The sequence below is a fragment of the Odocoileus virginianus genome, chromosome 3 (genome assembly GCF_023699985.2).
Source record: "Odocoileus virginianus isolate 20LAN1187 ecotype Illinois chromosome 3, Ovbor_1.2, whole genome shotgun sequence".
NCBI classification, from domain to species: domain Eukaryota; kingdom Metazoa; phylum Chordata; class Mammalia; order Artiodactyla; family Cervidae; genus Odocoileus; species Odocoileus virginianus.
Genome location: NC_069676.1, coordinates 47,878,073 through 47,905,000, shown reverse-complemented (window position 1 = coordinate 47,905,000; position 26,928 = coordinate 47,878,073). Strand labels below are relative to the sequence as shown.

Sequence of the window (26,928 nt, the reverse complement as noted above, 5' to 3'; positions counted from 1 at the left end):
GGATTGCTGCCTCCATCCTGAGAAGAGTACAACCATCTCATCTGTAGGCTCCATTCCCAATGAACATCGCCCATCCCCTGCCCCCAAAAGTAAGGAGACTTGCCTCCCTCACTCTTAACCCCCAAGACATCTGAGTACCTGGCTGCCCAAGCTTCCTGGAAAAGAAAGGGGTAAAGAGGGGACTAATGAAAAGAAACCCAGACCAGCCCAGGGTATAAGTCTTGTCAACGCCTGAGACTTTAAAGGTCCCTGATACATCCCTTCATCTCCTGGGCAAACCTGCCTGCTAAGTATTCACAGCTTCCTTTTTCTCTTCCAAGGGCCCCATTCAACCCAGCAGTAGCTACTTCAGCTCTGGGCTGACGTTCACTACTTCCCGCTAAAGAGGAAGAAATAGGGCAGAGCACTCTGACTTCGGAAAAGAAAACTGGGATAGTCCTCTGAACCAGTCTCAGAACTACCCACCTGTCCATTTGTCCCTGAAATGGCTCTCTGAATAGGAGGCCCACTGTGAGAGACGGAAATCACAGGTTTTGGGCCCCATAAAGAACTTCCCCCTAGTTTAGGGGCATCCTGTAGCACTGAGTAGTCCCCTTTCATTGCTGATTTTTCTGCGCTCCCGCCCCTGTCCCCGTCTGTCGGGAGGAGATATAGGAACAACTGGTGCACTGCCCACCACACAAAAATACAAGTGTGAAGAAGCGGCGGCTCCTCTAGGTTTGCATGGTAGCGATCAGGACCCTGGATAGACCCCGTCCCAAACAGGGTCGCAAAGGCAGCGTGGCATGGTCTCCGCACAGAGCTGGGCGGGGCATTACGCTCCCACCTGTAAGTTGAGACTACTACGACCTGGTTAAGACCCGATCTAGAAGAGCCGCTGTTCTTTCTCGTGATTTTACCTCGCACTGAACCAAGCGCTTGTCCCCTCCGGAGAGCTCAAAGCAGCAAAGGCCAGTGGGGCTGCGAGGAGAGAGCACGCGGCTGCCAGTCCTTGTCACTCTTCCATACTAAAAAATCGCTTCCCCCAGAACCAAAAAGTAGAGCTTGAAACTGCCTGCCTTCCTGAACCAATTCTGGGGTCTAAATTTCTTTCCCTGTCCCAAATGTTTACGTCCAGGGTTCTGAAGTGGTTTGAATTTGGGAATGCCCTTATTTTCTGAAAAAAATGATGGTCACCAGGTACTGATGTCTTAGTTTCCTAGCACAGAGGCAACTGATAAAAGTTTTTAGACAAAACACAAGTTAAATATCATTTGCACGCATAAACTGGGAATTTTAAGCTCAAATCAGCTAACAACTGAGACCTGGAACTCTCCACATAAATATGTATTTATTTCATGCTTTTTATTACATATGTATAAAATTTTGCCATTATATACTAGCTTCTTGCCTAGTTTGTAAATGTATCTAAAAGCAACCAAGGTTAATAGTGCCTTTCCCAAAATAATACAATGATAAATAGGATATTTAACACATTTTCACTACTCAAACAAGAGAGTTTATTTCAGGATAAGCCTGTGAGTGTGGACTTTTGGTCAGAATGGGAGAGGTGGGGAAAGGCGGCTTTCCTTAGTACCCTTAAAAGGGTGTCTGAGAGAAAAGTCTTAAAACAAAGAGGTTAGAACCTTAAACAGAATTTCAAAGTTAGATTTGCATACTAACACAGAAAATCCATGAGCAAACTTGTGGATTTAAAAACACATCTAGCCATTTGTTAATTACCAAGACAACATGCTAACTTGGTAAATGAAAAGCCAATTCTAGTGTCTAGATGTTTGCATTGTTATTTTAAAACAAATAGTTGCAGAATTAAAATTATAGTTTCAACACAATGTAAGAAAGACACAGGGAAAACGAAATACATTAATATGCACAAAATATGTGTTAATGAAAAAAACATAAAAAAATTCCCTTTCTCCTCAAAGTTTGCTTGCATTTTTAAAACCTGATAAACATCTCTAGATTTAGTGTGCTCTCTTATTAACAATACACATTTTGAAGAGAATTGAGATTGCTTTATCTTTAATTCCTCTATTTCTACATCTTTAACAAACTCTTAACAACAAAAAATTGTTTGCTAGAGAAATAGATACTAGGCTGAACAAGAAGGAAAAAAAAAAACCCCTCATTTTCCTCAGCCTGAACTAGGGATGAGTCTGAAATAATCTAATTCTAAAAGTAAAAGTTAACACACATTTACAAAATAAACTTGGAGAGAGGGAATCTACCTCTGGGTAATAAACTCTTGATTATGGAGTTTCCAACAGAAACAATATACTCATTAATATTTCACAGAATCACATATTTCCCAAATAAAAAAGCAGCAAAACCATTAGTACTTGTGTTTTCAAGTGCTACTTAGGTTAAATGCCTGTTTTAAACCAGACAACAATTATCTTCAATACTCAAATCATTAAAACTAACTGGAATGTTGTACTGCAACTGTTCAAAACTGGAGGAATTACCCATTTCTTCTCATGGCTAGCTATCGGGAAAATTAAGGGAAACTCTCAAATAAATCTTAACATTTTAACAACAACGACTAATAGTATTTCAACGATCATTTTTTAAAAGTCTATCCCCTTTCTACAGCTTACTTAATCTTTAAAACTATGCCTCTCCAATGCTATTTCAATGTTTAGGGTTAAATATATGAACTAAACATTTAAAATCTGAAGAGAACAATCCATGTGATAGAATCCTCACGTTTCACAAAATGCTATTTTAAGCATTTGCAGAAGAATTAAATAAATGTAGCACACACTCTAAATTCGATAAAAGATTCAGAGAACCCGACATTTTATATACCCAAAAGATCCAAATAGAACCGATGCAAATGTCAATAACTCTCTTTCGTCTAATTCTTAAATGATTTTACTAGTACCCAAAGGAATGAAATCAGCAACTCTTTCCACACTCTAGTCAACACTCCAATTTTCAAAGCCGCAATTCGAAAACGTCAGTTTGGGCGGGGAGCAGTGAGGGTCTTGAAGTAATCAAAAAATTCCTTTTCCTCCTCTGACAGTCAACCAAAAGATGTCAAACCAAATTCAGCCTATTATAAAGCACTGGGGCTTCCCTTCCAAGGACACGGGACTCAAGCGCAGACACCGCTGCAAAAAGCTGTCCCCAAACGCCTGGTCCGACCGAAACGTAAGGGGCCCAAACAAGAACGAAATTAGAAGCCTCAAGAGGGTCCCGCAGAGACAACGGAAATTAAAGTAGCATTTATTCAGGGGTAGACAGCAACGAACCAACGTTCTCCCAGCCGGACTCTTAGCCTTTCTCTATCCGAATTCAGGCTCAAGGCAGATAGATTTGTGGGGGTCCCTTTCCCCATTGACATCTCAGCCGCTGCCGGGGCCTACCGTCGCTCAAAGGGAAGACCCTCCAACTTCACATCCGTCCATTTTGCCCTCGGACAAAAGCAGAGGAGACTATGCAGCTGACCTAGCTCTGTGGGGCAGCAAAAATGCCTTGTCCGGGCCACCCATCCCTGGGCCTGGCTTCATTTGCGCTGTCAGCACCAATGTATTCTTCTTTATTTTTGCAACGCATACTGGGCGGGTGTATGCATTGCGGGGGTGGGGTGGGGATTGAACAGAGAAAGGAGGGGTTGGTAGTGGAGCCTTGAACCCTCCTTCCTCTCCCCTCCAGCCAGGGGTGCTGTGCAGGGAGTGTCGGCCAGGTTTGGCGCACTGTCCCAGGCCCCAGGCTAAGGTGGCCAGGGGAAACGAGGCTTAGGGATTTCTAAGCAAACGGTACCACTGGTGGTCTCCAGCGCCTGCGGAGGTAGGATTGTTTTCTTTTTTTTAAAGGGGCGTGTGATTTTCTTTTTTTGGAGGTGGGAGGGAGTTCGTTCGTTCGTGCGCTTCGGAGGGAGGGGGGCCGCTTTGCTGCACTGCCAGGGTCCCCGGAGGGAGGGTGAGGGGATGTCTACAACGGTACAGTAATTATTCCTGGGGTATAAGAGGGCAATCAGAAGGAACAAGGTGGGCGGCACCTCAAACTGTGGCAGTGGCAGCAGAGAAGGTCGCGAGGGGCTTACCCGGGCGGGCGGGCGCTGTCCTGCCGCAGGTGAGGGAGGGCGCGGGCTGGAGGGAGGGAGGGCGCGCGCGAGGCAGGCGCTAGGCAGGCGCGAGGAAAGGGGGAGGGGAGCAGGGCGCGCGCGCGCACACCTGTCCTGGACAGCGGCGCGAGCCGAGCTGCGCCTCACTCGGGCTCTGCCGGCTGAGGAGGGAGAAGGGCGGGCTGGCAGGCGGGGGCGGGACGCCGAGGGGAGGAGGAGGAGGCGGCTCGGATGGCTGGCTCGGCTCTCGCTCGTTCTCCCTCCCGCTGGCAAGTCCGGCTCACACCCTGCCTCTCCCGCTCACTCACAGCCCCCTTGACTCTCCCTCCTCCTCCTCCTTCCCCTGCGGGATCCGCTCGCTGCCGCCGCCGCCGCCGCCGCAGACGGCAAGTCGTGGCAGCCAGACGTCGGCGCGTAACCCGGCGCTCTGTGCGTGACTCCGGGCGACGTCAGCGCGCGCTCCCCGCTACCCACCATCTCCCCCCCCACCCTCCTCCCGTGGCTCGCGCCCTCCGCCCTCGCGTCCCTCCGTTTCAGTTGCCGCGGCGGCGGCCGCCGAGCGCGTTCCCTCCGCCCTCCCTCTCGCGCGTGCGCGCGCCCTCCCAGCCGTTGGCGCGTCAACAGCCCACGGCCCAGGCCTTAAGGCGCGTCTGAGGAGGGGGCTCCCTGCGGCCTTTTTGCCCGCCCTTCCTCTAGCCACCGTCTGTAGCGCCCCCGGGAGGACTTCTCGGTTGTTGGGCTCTGAGGGCGGAAGCCAGGCTCAGGCGGGGACAGAACCCTGTAGGGCCTGCGTCAGCTCCCAACTTAGGGCCCTTAGCGTCGTAGTCAGTGTCGCTACCACCCTGTCACCCGCGCCCCCCCCCCCCCCCCAACTCTCCACCGTTCCGCTTGCATCTCTTAGGAGGCGACAGGCCTTTCATCTCCCGGGAGGGTCTCACCTTGGCCTTCAGACGCCAGCCGAGAGGGGCTGGAAGGGCAGGATTAGCAGAGAGAAGAAAGGGGCTAGACCAGGTTCAGGCTCTAGCCCCAGGAATCTTTGACAGGAAGCGTGGGGTTGCTGCCCAGCCTCCCACGCAGTGTAGGTGAAACTGGGCCCCTTTGAGGGACTGTGACTAAGGACAAAACCCTGATAAATAATATTTATGCGTCCTTCGGCCGAGAGGGAGAGAGTAAAACGGATGAGTTAATTTTCATAAATTGCTATGCTAGGGTTAAATGCAAAACTACAAAATGTCCTTCTAAAAGTTTTCTTGAAATCTTACCAGCTTTGACAGACTTTTGGTACAAGTTAACTTTTTCCTTCACTTTGTATGCTGTTACATCTCATTCTTGCAACACTGCGTACATAGAAGACGGATCAGTTGAAAATGATTGGCTGCAAAAGAAGCAGAAAACAGCCTTACTTACGTTTTTATTATTTAAATAGCTCTCTGAAAAGTCAATCTGTGATTTAAGGAAACTTAGTCAATGTTTTAGCTTATTTGAGTATATTTTATTTTGAGGTAACTTTGCAATACACTGAGATACTCTTTTTATTAGGCAATAGATTTTTTATGTTTTGTTTTTGAGAGTAGGCTTATAAACTCACTTAGGACTTTTGCAAGAAGCTTATCTAGCTCAGTCTTGGAGACAAGTAGGAGAGAGGTGAAATTAACCCCATTTTATTGATGAGAAAATGGAGCTGCAGAAATATGTCAGTTGCTGAGAGCTGCAAGCAGTCTGTCACAGATGTAGGAAAGGAAGCACCATAGGCCCATTAATACCTGCTTTATCCACTAAACCAGAGATTTCTCAGTAGTTTACTTTTGGGTATCTTGTGGTTCCCGCCGCGCACCCCCCTCCACTTATGTATTGTAGGCAGTACCTAATGTCTGAGAGAAACAAGTTTGGAGACATATTCCTGGAGACCCCAAATTACTTATCACTAAAAAGTTTGAAAACTTCTCCCATAGAAAATTACAATTCAGCAATAATTTATTGTGGAACAAACTTCCATATTAACAAAATAGCAAAATGTTTATTAATTCCTAGTTAGAAATGAGAAAATTTCTGTGACAGGCTTCAGAATGGTGGGTCATTTCCTTTGAATTGCTTCTTTATTCACCTCATCTTTAGGTGGCAGCACTACTATATAAATATGTTCAAAACTACAGTCTTCTGCAACTTGATATCCTAGAGTGTTTTGTCGTAAGTGCTTCCAACTATATTGTGAAGATTAGAAGCTGGTGAAAATATGAAATCATAGCTGAGAATTAGAATACTTAGGAGGCTCCAGAGGAGGAAAAACAGGTTTCCAGAGAAATGAATAAAATATATGGAGTTACTAAGGGAAAAGATTATAAAGGTGTGTGGGGGTTTCTTATAAATTTATTTTTAGTTTTTAGCTATATGAGGAGAAAGTAGCATCTTTAAAGATCTCATATTGAAACAGCACAAGATAACCTTCCAAAGCAAACCATAGTTTCTTAATACTACATATTTTTCAAGTATTTAGAAGTTTATAGTTGTGACTGGTATAGTTGCCAGTAGTCACTATAATTATTAAATTCAGTTGCAATTATCCTCACTAATTGCATTGCATCAAACTTACGAAGGTCCTGAATGGGACCTTTTTGTTGACCCTTGTGGAAAAGAATAACTCATCTTGGCCTCTTTTCTTGCTTCCTATATTTTTTATGTAAAAAAAAAAAAATCATTGCTCAAACTCAAGTGAAAAGACAAACTAAAACAAGTGTAAAATAATAGTAATTTACAAATATTCTGTATTTTAATTTCTCCCATATTTTTTTGAGGGTAATGAATTGGGCTCTATGGGGGTTATTTGGATGAAGTGTTTCCTAAGTAGAACTTTGTTGTAATTAATCTTGCATATTTACAATAGTTCTTCCTGTACCCCTATATCCAAGCAACAAAGCAAAATTGACTTTACATGCATTTCAAAATTGACTGCATTAGATTTACAATTATAAATACAATCACCAAAAAATAGAGGTATGACCATCAGGGGTGGGAAATCAAATCATTTCTGAGTAGGTGTTGAAGTGTTAATAAAGTCTTTCTTGATGGCAGCTTCCATTTTTCTCAAATCAAACTTGGAGAAGGAGTCTCAAGCAAATTGGTAGAACTCAAACTCAGCAGTATTATGTTAAGATTTTTAAGCTCTCTTGCGCCAGCAAATCATGCAGCCTGGGGGCCTTAGCTCCAAACTTCTGCCAACTCCATTTTGGCAGTGAAGTGTTGTGTGGAACAAAGTTTGCACGTGTTTGGGGTGTGAAGTGGTTCCTCAGGCATTTATTGGTTTTATTCCAGTTTAGGGGCTTGAAGACAAGGGTCAGGAGCATGAGGCTTGTATAGTTCATATGTGCCCTGAAACAGACTATGCTAGTGATCTTGAATTTTCATGTAAACAAGAGTAGCTTTCTTTGTTGGTGCCTGAGTTATTGAAATGGACCCTTTATGCCTTAAGTGCTCACATGATATTCAACCAGTTCTCAGAAGCAGTTCTCAGGATTCTCTCTGTTGAGGGTATAGAACTGTGGAAAAATTACTCCTCATCCTCTTACCCACAATATCACTAAAATGTAGCCCACTAAATAATAATATGCAACTTGAGAGCAAAAGGGCCAGTAACTATTTAAGCTTGACCTCTTTGTCAAATTATATGTAACTGTGAGTCTCTAATCTTTTTTTGTATCAATTGTCTGACTTCAACTTTTTTACCTACCTCCTTCCATCATAGAGTCATTGGTTAACAACACCTGGTCCAGATATGTGTGCTAATTAATCTTATTTCAGAGGTCCCTTGTCCTGTTGGAAGTATATAAACAATCTCAGTTTCTTTTTTTTTTTTTTCAAGTAATTCTAATAGAAAAATCCTTGTGTAATCTGAGGTAACAGAATTTGAAAGCCATTAAGAATACTGTTAGGGCTTCCCTGGTGGCTCAGATGATAAAAGAATATGGCTTCAATGCAGGAGACCTGGGTTGAATTCCTGGTTGGGGAACTATGATCCCACGTAGCACAGGGCAACTAAGCCTGTATACCACAGCTAGAAGAGAAGCCTGTGTGATGCAATGAAGAAACAGTGCAGCTACAAATAAAACAGAAATAATAAAATAATAATTTTTTAAAAAGTAATTCCCAACTCTAATATATGAATGAAGTTGGAGTTGGAGAAGAAAGCTGGGCCTTTCTAAAGAGTGGATCTACTCTACTAGAATGTACCACTGAACTTTGTTGCACATTTTATGGTGACCCCAAAACTCCTTTGCTTGCTTACTTTAGGTTATCAACATGTTGCCATTTTATTACATGGAGCAAGGCTGAATACATATATTCATGAGTAGGTATGTACATACGTCTGAGGCCAATTTAGGCCATTTTTACAACCCAGTCCAGTAGCACTTGGCAGTTTGATGAAAATCAGTTGTGTTTATTTCTGTGGTGAATAAAATATGTCAAGGGGAAAATCTAAATACATCATGGGAAAAATACAGAGGGAGTTCTTTTAATACTGTGTGTTATGTAGAGTTTTTGTCTTTCAAGTAGAACTTTTCTTCGTGTCTGCTTTCAGTTCAGTTCAGTTCAGTTCACTCAGTCATGTCCGACTCTTTGTGACCCCATGAACTGCAGCACGCCAGGCCTTCCTGTCCATCACCAACTCCCGGAGTCCGCCCAAACCCATGTCTATTGAGTCAGTGATGCCATCCAACCATCTCATCCTCTGTCGTCCCATTCTCCTGCCCTCAATCTTTCCCAGCATCAGGGTCTTTTCCAATGAATCAGCTCTTTACATCAGATGGCCAAAGTATTGGAGTTTCAGCTTCAACATCAGTCCTTCCAGTGAACACCCAGGACTGAGCTCTTTTAGGGTGGACTGCTTGGATCTCCTTGCAATCCAAGGGAGTCTTCTCAAACACCACAGTTCAAAAGCATCAATTTTTCGGTGCTCAGCTTTCTTTACAGTCCAGCTCTCACACCCACATATGACCACTGGAAAAACCATACCCTTGAGTAGATGGACCTTTGTTGGCAAAGTAATGTCTCTGCTTTTTAGTATGCTGTCTAGGTCATAACTTTCCTTCCAAGGAGTAAGATCTTTTAATTTCATGGCTGCAATCACCATCTGCAGTGGTTTTGGAGCCCAGAAAAATAAAGTCAACAACTGTTTCCACTGTTTCCCCATCTATTTGCCATGAAGCGATGGGACCAGATGCCATGATCTTAGTTTTCTGAATGTTGAGCTTTAAGCCAACTTTTTCACTGTCCTCTTTGTTGTCTGCTTACTCAAAATTAATTGCTAACTGTAAATATAGTTGAATGATTAGTTTTTACTTTCTAGATATTATTGATAAATCAATTTTACTTGATAAGTATGTGAATAAAGAAATGTTTTTAATTACTGTTTTAGAATCTCATTAATATACATATTACATAAGCGTATTACAGCTAATGCTTAGTTTAGATGGCTTTTTTTTTCCTTTGAACTTCCTTTTGGAAAATAAATATTAGCTGCTACTTCAGAACTTGTTCTTGGAACCCACCGCTATTTATCAATCAGCCTTATTTTCTTGAGTCATTTATTGAACAGTATCAATGCCTATTTGCCAGACATTGTTTTAGGTGCTTGAACAAAACAAAATCCTTGCTCTCTTGGAGTTTCCAGTCTAGCAAGACAAATAATGTAATAAACTCATATATAATATGGTGCTAAATAATAAGTGTTAAAAAGAAAAAAAATACAGGTAAGAGGAAAGAGTTTTCTGTGTGATTGTGTATGAATGTGTATGTGCATGTCTTCCACTTGACATTTTAAATAGAGTGATCAAAGAAATCTCTCTGAAAACGTAACATATGATCAGAGATCTGAAGTAGTCATGGGAAGATCTGGGGAGATGTTCCAGGTGTTATGTTCTAGGTGTTTATTTATGCCACAAAGTCAGTCACTCAAGTATAATTCAGGTAATGTGTATAATCCAGGTATACTTCATATTAGGTATACATTTTTTTTCTAAAGAGAAAAAAGAAACTCATTAGGTTTTCAGAAAAGTTTTTCATTTAATCCCGGCATTGCTCTAGATTTCCCATGATTATTATTCCATTATTTAATACAATAAAGGCTTATGGCTCTTCAGACAAAGCTTCATAGTCCCTCGTTATCTTCAGTTCCAAAATCAAAAAACTTTTTTCTTAATTCATTTTGTGGCAAAAATGGATCTGAATTGACATGACTGTTTAAAGTCTTCATTAATTCCACTTGGTGTGCCTACTGGTACATTTCATTATGGAAATATGTGTTTGATTAAGGTATGCTGCCCAGGACAATCTAAGTTAAGTAAAACATAGGTAGCATAATACCTTACATTCCTAAAATATGAAAGGAATTTAAATTCAGAAACACATCTGGCCCCAAGGATTTGGGATAAAAGATTGTAGACCTGTATCACATTTCTTCTTGGTTCTCTGATTAAATATCAAATTGATGTTAGTCTTTACATATTTTCATTCAAAAGTACAGTGTTTATTAATGCTCTTATTATATCCCTAGCACTGTGTAAATACTCTCTATTATCTCATAAAATCCTCACAACAACCTTAAGTTGTTATGAGGAGTTGTTGAGTAAGTTCTGTTATTCTCGTTTTATAGATGAGAAAATTGAGCTACACAGAGATTAAGAAACCTGCTAAAAATCACACAGCTACTAAGTGACACTTCCCTGGTAGCTCAGATGGTACAGAATCTGCCTGCAATGCAGGAAACCTGGATTCAATCCCTGAGTTGGGAAGATCCCCTGGAGGAGGATATGGCAACCCACTCCAGTTTTCTAGCCTGGAGAATCCCTATGGACAGAGAAGCCTAGGGGTGCAGTCCACAGGGTCACAAAGAGTCGGACACAACTGAGCACCTAAGCACAGCACTAAGTGACAAAGCTAAGAACTGAACATAGACAATTTTCCTTCATAGTTTGCAACCTTTGCCACTAAACTAACTCTCCCTCTTTCTATCCTTTTCACCCTCCCTTCTTCCTTGGAGAAGTTTTGACTGTAAGCCCTTTCTAAGAGTGTGGTTTCTCCCTTCTGCTCTAAAGTATCAGATGTCACAACTTTGCATTTTATTTATAAGCTAATATCTATCAATAACTTTTTTCATTTTATTTGCTCCTGCTATAATTTCAGCCATTTCTATTTCAAGTTGACATTGGAAATTTACTTATTCTCATTCTCATTCTGATAAGTTTCCAGATTAGCATTATCTTTCACCATCCTTTTCACTTGAATATATTTGGACAATTATGAGACACCTCCCTTATTATTGTGGTCTTGTCAGATGTCAGATCACATAAAAAGTTTGGATCTAGTTTATTGAGCAGTAGCATGTGCCAAATAAACCTCTGTTACTGCATTGTTAAGTTTCTCTCAATGAATTACATTGCTTACTTCAGATAATTTTATTCTAGGCATTTTTTTCATTTATTTTTATTAGTTGGAGGCTAATTACTTTACAATATTGTAGTGGGTTTTGTCATACATTGACATGAATCAGCCATGGATTTACATGTATTCCCCATCCCGATCCCCCCTCCCACCTCCCTTTCCACCCGATTCCTCTGGGTCTTCCCAGTGCACCAGTCCCAAGCACTTGTCTCATGCATCCAACCTGGGCTGGTGATCTGTTTCACCCTAGATAATATACATGTTTCGATGCTGTTCTCTCAAAACATCCCACCCTCACCTTCTCCCACAGAGTCCAAAAGTCTGTTCTATACATCTGTGTCTCTTTTTCTGTTTTACATATAGGGTTATCATTACCATCTTTCTAAATTCCATATATATATATGTTAGTATACTATATTGGTCTTTATCTTTCTGGCTTACTTCACTCTGTATAATGGGCTCCAGTTTCATCCATCTCATTAGAACTGGTTCAAATAAATTCTTTTTAATGGCTGAATAATATTCCATGGTATTTATGTACCACAGCTTCCTTATCCATTCGTCTGCTGATGGGCATCTAGGTTGCTTCCATGTCCTGGCTATTATAAATAGTGCTGTGATGAACATTGGGGCGCACATGTCTCTTTCAGATCTGATTTCCTCAGTGTGTATGCCCAGAAGTGGGATTGCTGGGTCATATGGCAGTTCTAATTCCAGTTTTTTAAGAAATCTCCACACTGTTCTTCATAACGGCTGTACTAGTTTGCATTCCAAGTTTATGCTTTGGGGTTGGAATTATGTTTTCATCAGTTTGTCTCCAGATAAGTGTTCCTCCATAAGTAATTACAAACTACAATAGTTTCTGCTATTATTTGTTTACTTATTATTTGTTGAGTACCTAAAGTCACAAGATTGATTGAGTATATATCATGAAGTTGGGCAAAGACTCTATTATAGGTAGGGTCAATTTGAGTAAGATATTACATTGAACTTTCCAAGAATCTATTCTTGATTGTTCCAGAGAACCATTGTAAAACATTAAATAAATCACTTTAGTTGTTCTATGTGAAAATTAATGTGTTGTCCTTAAATACAAAGATGAAGGTTCTGACACACACTAAGTAAAGCATTATCTTCTGTGTAATGCTGATAGACATTCTGAGTCAAACACAATTTCTCTGGGGTCACTCAACAACTCATTGTATGCTAAGTTTAGGGGTGCAGTTCCTGGCCACTAGATCTAAAAAGGAATTAAACCCATCAATTTTACCTCATTAGCATATTGCTAAAGCAAATGAGCCAACAAGTCAGTTATTAAATTGCTGAGAAGGTAGAGAGACTGAATAAATATGTGTGTGTTGTTGAGACTAACTGTAAAGTACATCAGTTTATTATTTGAGAAACTGAGGGCTTTACCAAGGCTTACCTTGTGTAATTTTCTGTCTGCTGAGGGATCCAAAAGATGAGATTTTTTTTTAAGACCATGCCCTGGAGACACAGCTTTTCTCTACTTCAGTTCAGTTCAGTCGCTTAGTTGTGTCCAACTCTTTGCTCCCCCATGGACTGTAGCACACCAGGCCCCCCTGTCCATCACCAACTCCCAGAGTTTACCCAAACTCATGTCCACTGAGTCAGTGAGGCCATCCAACCATCTCATCCTCTGTCATCCCATTCTCCTCCTGCCCTCAATCTTTCTCAGCATCAGGGTCTTTTCAAATGAGTCAGCTCTTCGCATCAGGTGGCCAAAGTATTGGAGTTTCAGCTTCAACATCAGTCCTTCCAATGAACACCCAGGACTGAGCTCCTTTAGGGTAGACTGCTTGGATCTCCTTGCAGTCCAAGGGACTCTCAAGAGTCTTCTCCAACACCACAGTTCAAAAGCATCAATTCTTCAGTGCTCAGCCTTCTTTACAGTCCAACTCTCATACATGACCACAGGAAAAACCATAGCTTTGTTGGCAAAGTAATGTCTGCTTTTTAATATGCTGTCTAGGTTGGTCATAACTTTTCTTCCAAGGAGCAAATGTCTTTTAATTTCATGGCTGTAGTCACCATCTGCAGTACTTTTGGAGCCCAAGAAAATAAAGTCTGACACTGTTTCCACTGTCTCCCCATCTATTTGCCATGAAGTGATGGGACCAGATGCCATGATCTTAGTTTTCTGAATGTTAAGCTTTAAGCCAACTTTTTCACTCTCGTCTTTCACTTTCATCAAGAGGCTCTTTAGTTCTTCTTCACTTTCTGCCATAAGGGTCATCTGCATATCTGAGGTTATTGATATTTCTCCTGGCAATCTTGATTCCAGCTTGTGCTTCATCTAGCCCAGCATTTCTCATGATGTACTCTGCATATAAGTTAAATAAGTGGGGTGACAATATACAGCCTTGAGGTACTCCTTTTCCTATTTGGAACCAATCTGTTGTTCCATGTCCAGTTCTAACTGTTGCTTCCTGACCTACATACAGGTTTCTCAAGAGGCAGGTCAGGTGGTCTGGTATTCCCATCTCTTTCAGAATTTTCCACAGTTTTTTGTGATCCACACAGTCAAATGCTTTGGCATAGTCAGTAAAGCAGGAATAGATGTTTTTCTGGAACTCTCTTGCTTTTTCTATGATCCAGCTTCTACTGCTGCTGCTGCTAAGTTGCTTCAGTCATGTCCGACTCTGTGCGACCCCATAGACGGCAGCCCACCAGGCTCCCCCGTCCCTGGGATTCTCCAGGCAAGAACACTGGAGTGGGTTGCCATTTCCTTCTCCAATGCATGAAAGTGAAAAGTGAAAGTGAAGTTGCTCAATCTTGTCCGACTCTTAGCGACCCCATGGACTGCAGCCTACCAGGCTCCTCCGTCCATGGGTTTTTCCAGGCAAGAGTACTGGAGTGGGTCTATGATCCAGCAGATGTTGGCAATTTGATCTCTGGTTCCTCTGCCTTTTCTAAATCCGGCTTGAACATCTAGAAGTTCATGGTTCATGTATTGCTGAAGCCTGGCTTGGAGAATTTTGAACATTACTTTACTAACATGTGAGATGAGTGCAATTGTGCGGTAGTTTGAGTATTCTTTGGCATTGCCTTTCTTTGGGATTGGAATGAAAACTGACCTTTTCCAGTCCTGTGGCCACTGCTGAGTTTTCCAAATTTGCTGGCATATTGAGTGCAGCACTTTCACAGCATCATCTTCCAGGATTTGAAATAGCTCAACTGGAATTCCATCACCTCCACTAGCTTTGTTCATAGTGATGCTTCCTAAGGCACACTTGACTTCACATTCCAGGATGTCTGGCTCTAGGTGAGTGATCACACCATCATGATTATCTGGATCATGAAGATATTTTTTGGGCTTCCTGGTGGTTCAGAGGGTAAAGAGTCTGCCTGCAATGTGGGAGACAGGGGTTTGATCCCGGGGTTGGGAAGATCCCCTGTAGAAGGAAATGGCAGCCCACTCCAGTATTCTTGCCTGGAGAATCCCCATGGACAGAGGAGCCTGGTAGGCTACAGTCCATAGGTCCCAAAGAGTTGGACACAACTGAATAAGTTTCTCCACTAGTTCTGCAATATTCCATATTCCTAGTGCCCAGTACAAAAATTTGAGGCATACCACTAATATTTACCAAGATGTAACAATGTTTTGGGGTAAAGATCTTAATATTTACAATTTATCTCAACTGTATGTAAACAAACTTTAATGAATTCATGTGATGAACTACTTTTTTAGCTCTTCTATTTCCTGTAATTTTTAGTTAGGTAAAACCTCCTCTTATCAGTGTAGTGGTCAAGAATGTGGGCTGAGTAATCATATCTCCTAGATTCAAAACTCTGCTTTCAAATTCCTAACTTTGTGACTGGCCAATTACTTAACCTCTATAGGTCCCAGTTTCCTCATTTATCAAATGAGGGTAATAATACCAACTGCCTCATAGCTATATTGGTATGGGTTAAATTAATTAATTCATAAAAAGCATTTGGAAGAGGACCTGGTGTACAGTAAGTATTCCACAAATGTGAACTCCCACCCACTGTAGCACCAACTCTTCTTGCCCTTCTCTCAAGGTCCAAGCCAAGTTCTCCATTATTTTTTTTTTCCCCTTCTGATTTCAGGCTCATGGGTGTTGGCCTGAGATTAAGGCTGTCCTCTTTCTCACTGCTACATTAGCCAACTACATTCTTCTTGAAAACCTCCAAGTATTCTTTCCTTTTCTAGGTTTTGGGCCATTTACTCTATTGAAACAACTCTTTACAGGTTCTGTAGAGAAGTATCTCTTCCATTTACACATTGTAAAGTTTTTCTCTGATTACTCGAATATGAATTCCTTGAGAGTTCGGACTGTGTCTTAATTATCTCTATTATTTCCGTCCCTTCCCCCTCCCTGCTGCACAGTCTAAGTTAAAGAAAAGTGTAAAAAGAAAAAAAAAGAATTAACCCATTTAGCCTTTGTATTTTTTTGTTCATTTTATCCCGAGAATTGTATTCTGAACCTCCAGTTTTCCTGCAAAATGGCTTGCTCCTTTTATCTCTGGAAGTTTTAATTTCACCTAGTGGTGGTAGATTCCCATCTTGGATCATCATTTCCTGGCAGGTAAGAGATTCAGTTTATCACACAATCCATTCATGCATTAAAAAAATTCCCATTTAATTCACTTAGAATTTAATTTCTCTTAAAATTCTTTTGGCTCCAATTAGATTGATTTTTTAAAATTTAATTAATTTATTTATTTTTGGCTGTGCTAGGTCTTTGTTGTTGCTCATGGATTTTCTCTAACTGTGGTGAGCCAGGGCTACCACTCTTTGTTGTGGTATGTGGGATTCTCACTGTAGTGACTTCTGTTGCAGAGCACAGGCTCTGGGGCATTGGGCTTCAGTAGATGTGGCGCATGGGCTTACTTCCCATGCGGCTTGTGGATCCTCCTTGGGTTCATGGCCATCTCACCAGGGATGGAACTTGTGTCTCCTGCGTTAGCAGGCAGATTCTTCACCACCAAGTCACCAGGGAAGCCCTAGACTGATTACTGTCTTTAAAAATCTATCAGTATTTGTGAGGGGGTACTGTTTTGCAGAACTCTGTCTCATTCCTTATTTGAAGATAGGGCCATATCACCCTAAATTTCTTTCTTTTTCTTTTTTTGAATGAACTTGACATGTTACATTGTATAAGTTTAAGGTGTGCAATGTGTTACTTTGATACATTTATATATTGTAATAATGATTGCTAAGGTAGCAGTAGTTATAACATTATATCATATAGTGCCTGTGTGGGCGCTAAATCGCTTCAGTCATGTCTGACTCTTTCTGACCCTATGCACTGTGACCCACCAGGCTCCTCTGTCCATGGGATTTTCCAGGCAAGAATACTGGAGTGGGTTGCCATTTCCTCCTCCAGCGGAACTTCCTGACCCAGGGATTGAACCTGTGGCTCCTACATTGCAGGCAGATTCTATCACTGAGCCACCAAGGAAGTTCATATAGTACAATAGTACTGTCTATATTCATTAGACTCTACTGTGCCTTAGACTCTATGGTTTATTTACTACTCATTCAAGCTTGTACCCTTAAACACCATCACTCTTATCCCCTATCCCAACGCCAACCCTGGTAACCACCATTTTAACTCTCTCTTTTTTTTTTACAGGTTTAACTTTTTTAGATTCTATGTGTAAGTGATATCATTACTCTCAGTTTCTTTACATGCAGAATATGATTCAGCTCTTACTTGGAAGAGATGAGTATAAATTATATCATGCTCATAATTTTTTTTCTTTTAAATACATGCCAAAGATATATGTAACAGTGGGAATTCCCTGGCCCTCCAGTGGTTAGGACTAGGTGATTTCATTGTGGAGGGCTTGTGTTCAATCCCTGGTTGGGGAACTAAGATCCCACAAGCCACGACCATATATTCGCATGCCAATATAGGTACATGTATATAGTATATATAATAATGTATAATAATATATGTAACATATTTTAGGTATGAAGCTTAATCATATAATGAACTACTCAATCCAAGAACTACAATGAAGTGAAGTGAAGTCGCTCAGTCGTGTCCGACGCTTTGCGAGCCCATGGACTGTAGCCCACCAGGCTCCTCCGTCCATGGAATTTTCTAGGCAAGAATACTGGAGTGGGTTGCCATTTCCTTCTCCAGGGAATCTTCCCAACCCAGGGATCGAACCCAGGTCTCCCACATTGCAGGCAGACGCTTTAACCTCTGAGCCACCAGGGAAGCCCAAGAACTAGAATATCTCCCCATAAATTGTATCTACAATTGTGTTTCTCCTCTATCTCTTCCCCTTGCACTCAGAGGTAACCAGTATCCTAAACTTAGTGCTGATCATTCCATTGCTTTTTTTTTTTTAGTTTTATCACAAATGTATATGTGCTGAAACAATACATTGATTTGTATTTTTTGAGCTTTATGAAAGTGCACTCATTCAATATATAGTTTTCTGGGATTTGCCCTTTTAACTTAACATTTTGTTTCCAAGGTTCATTCATGTTGTTGTGTATAATGAATGTTGATTTTCAGTACCATGTAGCATTCTATTGTGTGAATATATCACAATTTATTTTTGTGTTGATACATAGTTGGCTTGTTTCTAGACTTTTAAATAATTATAAACATTGTTGCTATAAAAATTTTTAAGTACACCTCATGGTCACACATACAAGTATTTTTCTTGGTCATATATCTAGAAGTAGGGTTGTTGGGCTATAGAGTATGCAAATATTTACTGTTGTGAGATAATTACTGTCAAACAGTTTTCTACTTTTCCCAACTTTTATAAGAATTCTTCAGTTCAGTTCAGTTTAGTTGCTCAATTGTGTCCGACTCTTTGCGACCCAATGGACTGCAGCACACCAGACCTCCTTGTCCATCACCAACTCCTGGAGTTTACCCAAACTCATGTCCACTGAGTTGGTGATGCCATCCAACCATCTCATCCTCTGTTGTCCCCTTCTCCTCCTGCCCTCAATCTTTCCCAGCATCAGGGTCTTTTCAAATGAGTCAGCTCTTCGCATCAGGTGGCCAAAGTATTGGAGTTTCAGCTTCAACATCAGTCCTTCCAATGAACACCCAGGACTGATCTCCTTTAGGATGGACTGGTTGGATCTCCTTCCAGTCCAAGGGACTCCCAAGAGTCTCCTCCAACACCACAGTTCAAAAGCATCAATTCTTCGGTGCTCAGCCTTCTTTACAGTCCAACTCTCACATCCATACATGACTACTGGGAAAACCATAGCCTTGACTAGACAGACCTTTGTTGGCGAAGTAATATCTCTGCTTTTTAATATGCTGTTTAGGTTGGTCATGACTTTTCTTCCAAGGAGAAAGCGTCTTTTAATTTCATGGCTGCAGTCACCATCTGCAGTGATTTTGGAGCCCCCCCAAAATAAAATTCCTCACTGATTCCACTGTTTCCCCATCTATTTGCATGAAATGAAGGGGTGCCATGATCTTAGTTTTCTGAATGTTGAGCTTTAAGCCAACTTTTTCACTCTCTTCTTTCACTTTCATCATGAGGCTCTACTTACTGTTTAATATCTGGTATTATTACCCTTAATATTTTGCAGGTTTAGTGGAGGTAAAATGGTATATATCTACTTTTTATAGGATGGAGGAAAGTCATCTTTACCTAAAACTTTTTAAACTTCTTCTTCCTTTTTATATTAAGAGCTTACAGCCTCATTTGACATTACTGTGCCTGGGAGTTCCTTTGAGAGAAAGTCATTTATTTGTGTGATAGTTTTCAAGGGTATAAAAACTGCTAACTGGATAATTTAACTATTGCTTTTCAGTTGATCTAGTGTAGATAGCAAATTATATACAAACTAATATTTCTTGTTAATAATCTGCAGAAATGGAAATATACGAAATTGTATTCTTTACTATTGACTCATCATAAATTAATCTAGTCTTGGATTTATACCTTCTATAAAACTATTTTAAGTAAAAAGCTCTGCAATGTGTTGATCTGAAATATTTTCACTGAATGAAGTTTAGTAAAGATATCTTTGTATGTTTTCTTGTATTCTCAATTTACCAGAGATTCAATTTGCCCTCTTTTGACACGGTTACATGATGCAATGCAAATTAATCTCTCAAAGAAATTTAAAAAATCCAAATGTTCATCTTACTACTGTTATCCACTGAATTGACCCACACACAATAACCAGGAAAATAAGTCCAAACAGATGGTACCCTAAAATGTGTTTGTGTTTTTTAATTGAAAAAGTCATCTTGTATATAAATGGTTTTCATCAGTAACTAAAAACACATGGAGATGGAAAAAGAATTCAAAACAAATGGCATATATATATATATATATATATAATTATATATCATATATAATAATATATATATAAAGAATAACTTTTATAGCTCCTCATGTTTATTACCTTTAAAAACAAATATGAAACAAAAATGTCAGTTTGTCATTTGTCTTTTTTTTGCCTTTGAATGAAAGGTTTTTGAAGGTAGGGACTGTGTATTTGTTTTATGTTTCTTTATTATATCATTAAATATAGTGTCATATCTCAAAGGGAAACTTAGAAAACTTTTGCATTAATTGAATGCAAAAGTCCCATCTCTAGCTTTAATATTTGTTTACTGACAAAAGAACTGAGTGAATATTTGAGTATTCATGACGAAACCATGAGAAAGCTGCAGTTACTTTCTTCTTTATTGTACTATAACTATTTTTGTTTTTTTTGTTTTTTTTTTCTTTTTTTTTTCCATTTATTTTTATTAGTTGGAGGCTAATTACTTTACATCATTACAGTAGTTTTTGTCATACATTGAAATGAATTAGCCATGGATTTACATGTATTCCCCATCCCGGTCCCCCCTCCCACCTCCCTCTCCACCCGATCCCTCTGGGTCTTCCCAGTGCACCAGGCCCGAGCACTTGTCTCATGCACCCAACCTGGGCTGGGCTGGTGATCTGTTTCACCCTAGATAATATACATGTTTCAATGCTGTTCTCTTGAAACATCCTACCCTCGCCTTCTCCCAGAGTCCACAAGTCTGTTCTATACATCTGAGTCTCTTTTTCTGTTTTGCATATAGGGTTATCGTTACCATCTTTCTAAAGTCCATATATATGTGTTAGTATACTGTAATGGTCTTTATCTTTCTGGCTTACTTCGCTCTGTATAATGGGCTCCAGTTTCATCCATCTCATTAGAACTGATTCAAATGAATTCTTTTTAATGGCTGAGTAATATTCCATGGTGTATAGGTACCACAGCTTCCTCATCCATTCGTCTGCTGATGGGCATCTGGGTTGCTTCCATAGGGCATCTGGGTTGCTTCCATATTTTTGGAAATAATCATTCATCTGAGTGATTGCATTTATGTCAGGTGAGTGTTTTTCAACTTTATAGCTAATATTTTGTTTAGTCAAGTTGCTGTCAGTCATTTGTTTATTTCAATGTTCTCTTTTAAAACCAAGTGTTAAACCTCTTTTCCTTATTCCCATAAGGCCAGATATTCACTTCCATACTGATCAAGGGACATCAGGTGCTGCTGAAGTAAGAATGACTCCTGCCAAAGTTCCCTCTGAGTGGGGGAGAGGGGGTCCTTTATACCAAACCACGTAAGTGAGCCTTATGTTTGTTTTTGTTACCTTATAAGTGGTGCTATACAAGGCAAGGCTAGAGGTTTAAGCTTTTACTTCTAACATGGATTGCAACATGACAACATCCTCACTGCCATAGGCAGCCTTTAAGAAGACCCTGATTCCTGCCTTCTGGTATTTATACCCTCTTCCCTGTTGTATGGGAGCTTCCCTAGTGGCTCAGATGGTAAAGAATCTGGCAGCAATGCGGGAGACCTGGGTTCAATCCCTGGGTTGAGAAGATCCCCTGGAAAAGGGAAAGGCTACCCACTCTAGTATTCTGCTTGGAGAATTCCATAGACAGAGGAACCTAGCAGGCTACAATCGATGGGGTCACAAATAGTCAGATACAACTGGGTGACTAACACTTTTCTCATTGTATGAGGATTGTTCTGTCTGTAAACAGAATATGGCAGAAATAGTGGCATGTCACTTGCAAGATTAGCTTATAAAAGACTTCAAGGACCCAGGGAACACAGGCCAAGTTAGAGTCTCAGCTAGTTCAAGAAGGAACTGAGGTTGGGACTTAGACCCTGAGCCAAGAAGGCCCGGGTCTTTCTTTCTTGGACCTAAAAAAGTGAGAGAGAGAAAAACCTGGACTTAACATAATTAGAAATAAGTAGGAATTTCACTTAAAGATAGTGAAACAAAGAGAGCACATAATAAAAAAGAAATGAAGTACTGATCCACGCTACAACATTGTTGAACCCTAAAGACAAGCTAAGTGAAAGAAGCCAGTCTCAAAAGACCACATATTGTATGATTCCATTTATATGTGATGTCCAGAATTGGCAAATCTATCGAGAAAAAAGTATTATGATAGTTGCCTAGACTGAAAAGTTTGGGAGTGGGGAAGTTTAGGGTGTGATGGCTTCATTTGGGGTTTCTTTTATTTTTTTATTTTTTACTTTTTTAGGGATGGCAAATTTTTTTTTAAATAAATCTATTTTTATGAAATGTTGCCCAATTGTTGACATAAATATAGCAAGAGCAGTGAATGACCATATATTAACAAGCTCTTTTTAAGACTGCTTTGTTGGAAATTTTTTTTTTCCATTTATTTTTATTAGTTGGAGGCTAATTACTTTACATCATTGCAGTAGTTTTTGTCATACATTGAAATGAATTAGCCATGGATTTACATGTATTCCCCATCCCGGTCCCCCCTTCCACCTCCCTCTCCACCTGATCCCTCTGGGTCTTCCCAGTGCACCAGGCCCGAGCATTTGTCTCATGCACCCAACCTGGGCTGGTGATCTGTTTCACCCTAGATAATATACATGTTTCGATGCTGTTCTCCCGAAACATCCCACCCTCGCCTTCTCCCAGAGTCCACAAGTCTGTTCTATACATCTGAGTCTCTTTTTCTGTTTTGCATATAGGGTTATCATTACCATCTTTCTAAATTCCATATATATGTGTTAGTATACTGTAATGGTCTTTATCTTTCTGGTTTACTCCACTCTGTATAATGGGCTCCAGTTTCATCCATCTCATTAGAACTGATTCAAATGAATTCTTTTTAATGGCTGAGTAATATTCCATGGTGTATATGTACCACAGTTTCCTCATCCATTCGTCTGCTGATGGGCAAGGGATGGCAAATTGAAGCAGGTTTATTTTATTTTATTTTATTTTCACAGTGGTATATATTTATTTATTTATTTCATTTATTTTTATTATTTGGAGGCTAATTACTTTACAATATTGTAGTGGTTTTTGTCATATATTGACATGAATCAGCCATGGATTTACATGTATTCCCCATCCCGATCCCCCCTCCCACCTCCCTCTCCACCAGATCCCTCTGGGTCTTCCCAGTGCACCAGGCCCGAGCACTTGTCTCATGCATCCAACCTGGGCTGGTGATCTGTTTCACCCTAGATAATATACATGTTTCGATGCTGTTCTCCCGAAACATCCCACCCTCGCCTTCTCCCAGAGTCCACAAGTCTGTTCTATACATCTGAGTCTCTTTTTCTGTTTTGCATATAGGGTTATCATTACCATCTTTCTAAATTCCATATATATGTGTTAGTATACTGTAATGGTCTTTATCTTTCTGGTTTACTCCACTCTGTATAATGGGCTCCAGTTTCATCCATCTCATTAGAACTGATTCAAATGAATTCTTTTTAATGGCTGAGTAATATTCCATGGTGTATATGTACCACAGTTTCCTCATCCATTCGTCTGCTGATGGGCAAGGGATGGCAAATTGAAGCAGGTTTATTTTATTTTATTTTATTTTCACAGTGGTATATATTTATTTATTTATTTCATTTATTTTTATTATTTGGAGGCTAATTACTTTACAATATTGTAGTGGTTTTTGTCATATATTGACATGAATCAGCCATGGATTTACATGTATTCCCCATCCCGATCCCCCCTCCCACCTCCCTCTCTACCAGATCTCTCTGGGTCTTTCCAGTGCACCAGGCCCGAGCACTTGTCTCATGCATCCAACCTGGGCTGGTGATCTGTTTCACCCTAGATAATATACATGTTTCGATGCTGTTCTCTCAAAACATCCCACCCTCACCTTCTCCCACAGAGTCCAAAAGTCTGTTCTATACATCTGTGTCTCTTTTTCTGTTTTACATATAGGGTTATCGTTACCATCTTTCTAAATTCCATATATATGTGTTAGTATACTGTAATGGTCTTTATCTTTCTGGCTTACTTCACTCTGTATAATGGGCTCCAGTTTCATCCATCTCATTAGAACTGGTTCAAATAAATTCTTTTTAATGCCTGAGTAATATTCCATGGTGTATATGTACCACAGCTTCCTTATCCATTCTTCTGCTGATGGGCATCTAGGTTGCTTCCATGTCCTGGCTATTATAAATAGTGCTGTGATGAACATTGGGGTGCACGTGTCTCTTTCAGATCTGGTTTCCTCAGTGTGTATGCCCAGAAGTGGGATTGCTGGGTCATATGGCAGTTCTATTTCATTTTTTAAGAAATCTCCACACTGTTCTCCATAGTGGCTGTACTAATTTGCATTCCCACCAACAGTGTAAGAGGGTTCCCTTTTCTCCACACCCTCTCCAGCATTTATTGCTTGTAGACTTTTGGATAGCAGCCATCCTGATTGGCGTGTAATGGTACCTCATTGTGGTTTTGATTTGCATTTCTCTGATAATGAGTGACGTTGAGCATCTTTTCATGTGTTTGTTAGCCATCTGTGTGTCTTCTTTGGAGAAATGTCTGTTTAGTTCTTTGGCCCATTTTTTGATTGGGTCATTTATTTTTCTGGAATTGAGCTGCAGGAGTTGCTTGTATATTTTTGAGATTAATCCTTTGTCTGTTGCTTCGTTTGCTATTATTTTCTCCCAATCTGAGGGCTGTCTTTTCACCTTGCTTATAGTTTCCTTTGTTGCACAAAAGCTTTTAAGTTTCATTAGGTCCCATTTGTTTATTTTTGCTTTTATTTCCAATATTCTGGGAGGTGGGTCATAGAGGATCCTGCTGTGATTTATGTCGGAGAGTGTTTTGCCTATGTTCTCCTCTAGGAGTTTTATAGTTCCTGGTCTTACATTTAGATCTTCAATTCATTTTGAGTTTATTTTTGTGTATGGTGTTGGAAAGTGTTCTAATTTCATTCTTTTACAAGTGGTTGACCAGTTTTCCCAGCACCACTTGTTAAAGAGGTTGTCTTTTTTCCATTGTATATCCTTGCCTCCTTTGTCGAAGATAAGGTGTCCGTCAGGATTTCTTTTAGAAGTGCTGAAAATGTTCTAACATTTATTGTAATGATTGTTGCAAATCTCTGTAAACATAGAAGCCATTGGATTGTACACTTTGAATGTGTGAATTGTATGGCATGGGAATTACAGTTGACCCTTGAACAACACAGCGAGTTGTGGTGCTGACCTCTGCTCCTTCCCCACACTGGCCCCACCCACACAGTCAGAAACTTCTGTGTAACTTCACATGTATCTCAATAAAGTTGTTTTTGTACAGAAGAATTATACAAAAAGATCTTGATGACCTGGATAACCATAATGGTGTGATCACTTGCCTAAAGCCAGACATTCTGGAATGTGAAGTCAAGTGGGCCTTAGGAAGCATCACTCTGAACAAAGCTAGTGGAGGTGATGGAATTCCAGTTGAGCCATTTCAAATCCTAAAAGATGATGCTGTGAAAGTGCACTCAGTATACCAGCAAATTTGGAAAACTTAGCAGTGGCCACAGGACTGGAAAAGGTCAGTTTTCGTTCCAATCCCAAAGAAGGGTGATGCCAAAAAATGTTCAAACTCTCACACAATTGCACTCATTTCACATGCTAGCAAAGAAATGCACAAAATCCTTCAAGCAAGGCTTCTGCAGTATGTGAACTGTGAATTTCTAGATGTGCAAGCTGGATTTAGAAAAGGCAGAGGAATCAGAGATCAAATTGCCAACGTCCGTTGGATCATAGAAAAAGCAAGAGAATTCCATAAAAATATCTATTTTTGCTTCATTGACTATGCTAAAGACTTTGACTGTGTACATCACAAGAAACTGTGGAATTCTTAAAGTGATGGGAGTACCAGACTACCTCACCTGCCTCCCGAGAAACCTGTATGCAGGTTAATAAACAACAGTTAGAACTGGACATGGAACAATGGACTGGTTCAAATTGGGAAAGGAGTGTGTCAAGGCTGTATATTGTTACTCTGCTTATTTAACTTATATGCAGAGTACATCATGCAAAATGCTGGGCTGGATGAATCACAAGCTGGAATCAAGATTGCTGGGAGAAATATCAATAACCTCAGATATGCAGATGACACCACCCTTATGGCAGAAAGTGAAGAGGAACTAAAAAGCCTCTTCATGAAAGTGAAAGAGGAAAGTGAAAACCTGAATTGAAACTCAACATTCAAAAAACTAAGATCATGACATCCAGTCCCATCACTTCATGGCAAATAGATGGGGAAACAATGGAAACAGTGACAGACTTTCTTTTCTTGAGCTCCAAAATCACTACAGATGGTGACTGCAGCCATGAAATTAAAAGATGCTTACTCCTTGGAAGAAAAGCAATGACAAACCTGGATAGAGTATTAAAAAGCACAGATACTACTTTGCCGACAAATGTCTGTCTAGTCAAAGCTATGATTTTTCCAGTAGTCATGTACGGTTGTGAGAGTTGGACAATAAAAAAGGCTGAGTGTTGAAGAATTGATGCTTTTGAACTGTGGTGCTAGAGAAGATGCTTGAGAGTCCCTTGGACTGCAAGGAAATTGAAACAGTCAATCCCAAAGGAAATCAGTCCTGAATATTCGTTGGAAGGACTGATGCTTAAGCTGAAACTCCAGTACTTTGACTGGTCACCTGATTCGAAGAGCCGACTCATTTGAAAAGACCCTGATGCTGGGAAAGATTGAAGGCGGGAGAAGAAGGGGGTGACAGAGGATGAGATGGTTGGAAGGCATTACCGACTCAATGGACATGAATTTTAACAAACTTCAGGAGATGGTGAAAGACAGGGAAGCCTGACCTGCTGCAGTCTATGGGATCACAAAGAGTCAGACACGACTGAGCAACTGAACAACAACAAAAAGTTGTTTTTAAAAAAACCTGCACCTTCTCTCATGGACTTTCTCTCTCTTCTGTCACTTGTTCTGGAGGAAGCCAGTAGCTAAGTCTTGAAGACACTCCGATGCCCTACCTGTGGAAAGGCTTATGAGGTTGGTTTCCAACCAACAGCCAGTGAGAAACTGAGACCTGCCAATAACTTTGTGAATAATCTTTGCTAATCCTATCGATGGAAAGTGGCATTTTGTTGAAGTTTTAATTTGCAGTTTTCTATCATGAG

The 26,928-nt window shown here is 40.5% G+C and overlaps 1 protein-coding gene and 2 long non-coding RNA genes across 8 annotated transcripts in view; 2 read left to right on the top strand and 1 right to left on the bottom strand.

Moving 5' to 3' along the window:
- Window positions 1–5,090, bottom strand: part of PURA (purine rich element binding protein A) — a 70,558-nt gene extending 65,468 nt beyond the window's left edge. The window contains exon 1 of one of the 4 annotated variants that reach the window (XR_011486866.1): window positions 4,049–4,510. The gene's annotated coding sequence lies outside the window, so the exon portion shown is untranslated. Of the gene's footprint in view, window positions 1–4,048; window positions 4,511–5,007 lie in introns of those variants that run through there. The other 3 variants (XM_070465477.1, XM_070465474.1, XM_070465476.1) reach the window with 3 other exon arrangements.
- LOC110129350 (uncharacterized) overlaps window positions 1–26,928 on the top strand; it is a 51,601-nt gene that overhangs the window by 841 nt on the left and 23,832 nt on the right. For 2 of the 3 annotated variants that reach the window (XR_011486868.1, XR_011486867.1), the window contains exons 1-3: window positions 1–3,792; window positions 8,354–8,415; window positions 20,981–21,094. The exon at window positions 1–3,792 is cut by the window's left edge. This is a non-coding gene — a long non-coding RNA (uncharacterized lncRNA). The remainder of the gene's footprint in view (window positions 3,793–8,353; window positions 8,416–20,980; window positions 21,095–26,928) is intronic. The other variant, XR_011486869.1, reaches the window with a different exon arrangement.
- LOC110129349 (uncharacterized) lies at window positions 11,807–19,792 on the top strand. Its single transcript, XR_002311457.2, has 3 exons — window positions 11,807–16,077; window positions 17,128–17,151; window positions 17,467–19,792. It is a non-coding gene; the product is annotated as an uncharacterized lncRNA (long non-coding RNA).